General features: G+C 40.7%; 1 long non-coding RNA gene across 1 annotated transcript; it reads left to right on the forward strand.

Moving 5' to 3' along the window:
* Nucleotides 794-1355, forward strand: LOC104747324. The gene is made up of 2 exons (XR_761127.2): nucleotides 794-985; nucleotides 1091-1355. It is a non-coding gene; the product is annotated as an uncharacterized LOC104747324 (long non-coding RNA).

Genomic DNA, 4348 nt, shown 5'->3' on the forward strand with positions numbered 1-4348 from the left:
ATTATTATTATTATTATTATTATTATTATTATGATTACTGTTATTATTATTATTATTATTATTATTATTATTATTATTATTATTATTATTATTATTATTATTATTATTATTATTATATAGAGTGTTATAGAATGACTTTGCAACATAAAATTATATAAGTTTTTAGTTTTGACTTTATACGACTTTTCATATTTCTTTTCTATATTTATTTTTCATATTTGGTGGAATAGGGTTGGACATGGGAAGAATTAATACTCTTGAATTTTGAGATACCTTATTCCGACCTTTACGTAAAAAATTACAATTAAAAAGAATACCCGGTAAAAATAGATAAATGAGAAACATATGCAAGATATAGTTCTAAAAATGTAAATTTACAAACTTCAAAATTAAAAACTTATATTTTTATGTTGCAAAGTCATTCCAAAACATTTTATTTAATAAACATTAAAAAGCGGGTATTAAGGGGTTGAGTAATGAATCTAATAATATAGCCCTGGGCAATCGGCAAAAACCGATTAAACCGAACCGATCAAACCGAAACATTCGGTTTTTGGCAATAAATGAGAGAGGAGGAGTAAACCGATCGTTAGGGTTATTTTATGAGTTCGGAAATCGGTTTTCTCGGTTTGGTATCCGATTACCGATCGGTTTATTCGGCTTAAAGGAACATGGTATAAAAACAGAAAACCCTAGATATAATCCATTACAACGATCCTAGGAAAAAAAAAAAGATCTCTGCCTCCTTCTTCACTCTCTTCTCCTTTACGATCTTCCTTCTTCTTCTTTCTCCATTCTCTTTTTCTAGACTCTACTACTTCTTTCTCTTCTTCGTTCTCGTCTTTCTCTTCACATTCCCATCATTGTTTTTTCTTTTAAATCTGAAGCTTTAATCCATGGCAGCTGGCTGAAAAAAAAATCCATGGCAGCTATGACTGAAAATCTCCATCAACTTAATCCGCCTTTAATGAGTTTACAGCGTGAGGTTCGTGTTCAGATTTGATTATTGGTCTTGCATGTTGTTTCATTGTATAGATCTTAGATTTCGTGATTATTTTGACTGATATAGTTATTTCCTTTTTTGTTTTAGTGAAAATGTTAGAAACGGATTCATCACCCTCAGGGAATATGACGGGCGGAGAACGTCGTTGCTGTCACGGTTCCATCACAGTCGCAGCCGCAGCCGCTCAACCAGCGGCTCATATTTTTGCGAAAACCCTAATATTTTATTGGGTTGGGCTATATTAATTGTATGTTTGGGTTTTTGTTAACTGTATTTTGGGCCTCTTATTGTATTTGTAATGGTTTTTAGTCAGATTTTGATTTTGTGATAGAGTAAATTTTCATATTTTTAATATGTGAACCGAAATAGAAACCGAATAAACCGAAGAAAAAGAATATCGGTTCAATTTTGGAATATAAATTTTAGCCGATTGACTCGAACAAACCGACATCCAAACCGATCCGAACTGAATTTTAATTCGGGTCTATTCGGTGGAATTTTTAAGAAACCGAATTTCCCTTAAACCGAACAACCCGACCTAAATAATCCGATTAAACCGAACACTCAGGTCTATTCGGTCGGGTAACGAGATAGATCTATAAAATAAATACTTGAAGTTTTTGAAAGGACCGACTTTTTTTTAAATAATAAATAATAAATATAATAAATAATTAAACTACAGTTATTGGTCCCATATCCACTAGCCACCTAACCACAATCACAACCAACAGCAGAATAACCAATACCAACAAATATTCATTAATAATTCAATAATAACCAATATCATAACATAAACCATATCCAATAACCAATCATCAGAAAACATGAAACCAGCAACCTAGCAATGTTTCTAATGACTCAATTCTAGCAACATTGCAATGCCAGACAACATCCAATCGAGTCCCTAAAACATCCTCCTCTTCATTGCCTTGATTTCACGATCACACTTTGCCTTTACCTGCACCACAAACACATATTGCAATGCATGAGTATTTTATAAACTTTTAGTAAGGCAATCCTCCCAACTACTGGGCTATACACACAAGCAATAGAATCATCTCTAACCATCAAACAACAATCAACAATCAACAATAACAAACCAGGACTTTGCATCGACCGACACCAACATGCATCGACCGATACCAAATGGAGGTTGCGTCGACCGACGCAAGATCTGCGTCGACCGATGCAAGGTTAACTTGCATCAACCGATGCTCCCAATGCATCGACCGACACATGCTTGACATAACACGAAAATCCTAGAGTTTACGCGCCGTCCTCGCATCTGCATCGACCGACGCACAAAATGCATCGACCGATGCAATGCCGAGCATCGTTTTCCTCCAAAGCTTCTCGCCGGATCTTCGTTCCTACAACCACAAAACTCGATCCCAAGCCACAAGAAAGCTTCCTAACATCCATAGCAACAATCTAACAAGTCTAACATCACACAACAAGCAGATTAAAGAGTTCTCTAGCTTAGATAAGCCATGGTCCTGCACTTACCTTTGCCAAGACAAATCTGAACCTAAACACAAGGAGGAAACGCCTCTAGGAAGCTCCTACAACGTTCTAAGCCTCAGATCTCACCAAGAAATGCCACCAATCACCCAAAATCTCCAAAACTTCTCAGGAACTTTTTCTCTCTTTCGTTCTCCCTAAAAAACGGCCACAACCCACGAATGAGACAAAAAATCGTGTTAAGGGTTTTCCTTCACCCAAAACGCAGCGTTTGCCTTAAATCAAAACGCAGGAACTTGAACTTGCATCGACCGATGCAACAACTGCATCGACCGATGCAATTCCCAAACTGGGATTCTGGTTCACGGATGTTACAATTCTCCCCCACCAATCTAGATTCGTCCTCAAATCTTGAACAACCATCAGCCAAGGACTCCCGTGCAACCGTCTCCACCGCCCGCACTCCTCCGACCGATCTACAGAAGGTCACCTTTAGGCGATAGACTCACGCTCGAGACGTTATTTGCTCTTGACTTTTTGGACTTTCCTTTACTCATAGGCCTAAACCTTGAGTTTTCATTGGCTCCTCATCAGACCTAAGTCTGCATGCCAATGTTGGCTCCTCATCGGGCCTAAACCCGCATGCCATAAAATATATAAGGAAAAATCCAAAACTAGTCTCTCGGGTTGCCACCATACAGCGCGCCCCCGGATTGTCATCCGAAGTCGATATACCAACCATATTCCCAAGCCACAAAGTCTCTGAATATGGCAGTACTAGGAGAACCTAAGTCCTCCAAGAGAAGCAAGCAAACAATTCTGAACACGTCTGAGTCCTACCAACCACATATCCCCTCACTGGAATACCTCATGACCACACAAGGATCATATACATGCCCCAAGGGCCACCACTAAGGCCAAACAAGATGTCCTAAAGAGAAATGCCACCAAGGCCAAACAAAATATCCTAAAGAGGACCGCCACCAAGGCAAAACAAATGTCCTAAAATGGACCGCCACCAAGGCTACTCGTCCCGAAGGACCGTCACAAAGACCATCTGTCCCGAAGAACTGTCCCAAAGACACTCTGGCTAAACTGCCCGCCACAAAAGCCGCGCAAGTGGCTAAACATCCCACCACAAAGGCCACACAATGGCTAAACAGCCCACCACAAAGGCCACACACGGCTAAACAGCCTGCCACAAAGGCCACACTCGGCTAAACAGCCCGCCACAAAGGCCACACAATGTCTAAAAAGACCGCCACACATGGGCACACTGACTCGAAAGTCTGTCACTAAGGCCACACAAGCCCTCCAAGGCTCTCCACCGCTAACATGGACAAACTCTAACTCCCGTAAAACTTTCCATATTTAGCACTTTCCATTTTTGGAAACTCCTATTTCAGGAAACTTTCCTCTAAAAACCCCGTCTCACGGAAACTTGTACCCCGAGCACCACCTTATCTTGTTACTGAGTCGCACAACCAACAACCCCAAGCGACCGAGTAAACAAGAGAGATGGACTGGAATATTCCATTCCCGCTCCAACCACGGATTACAGATGGGACCAGGCTAAACAAGCTCAAGTCGCGGCTTGCTTCTCATACCACTTCTTGAACCTTGCCTTCATCTTCGCCTCAGGCTCCCAAGTCTGCTCCTCAACACCATCACAGTCCCAAAGGACTCTCATCAAAGGAATCTTCTTCTTCTGAAGTTCCTTGATCCTCCTCCCGAGAACCCTCACTGGTCTCGCCTCCAAAGTCATGTTAGGCTGAAGATCCTCCGGAATCTTAGCCAACACCTGCTCACCCTCACGAAGACACTTCCGCAACATAGACACATGGAAAACCTTATGGAATGCACGCATAACCTCAGGTAACTCCA

This window comes from Camelina sativa, chromosome 15 (assembly GCF_000633955.1).
Source record: "Camelina sativa cultivar DH55 chromosome 15, Cs, whole genome shotgun sequence".
Classification (NCBI taxonomy): Eukaryota; Viridiplantae; Streptophyta; class Magnoliopsida; order Brassicales; family Brassicaceae; genus Camelina; species Camelina sativa.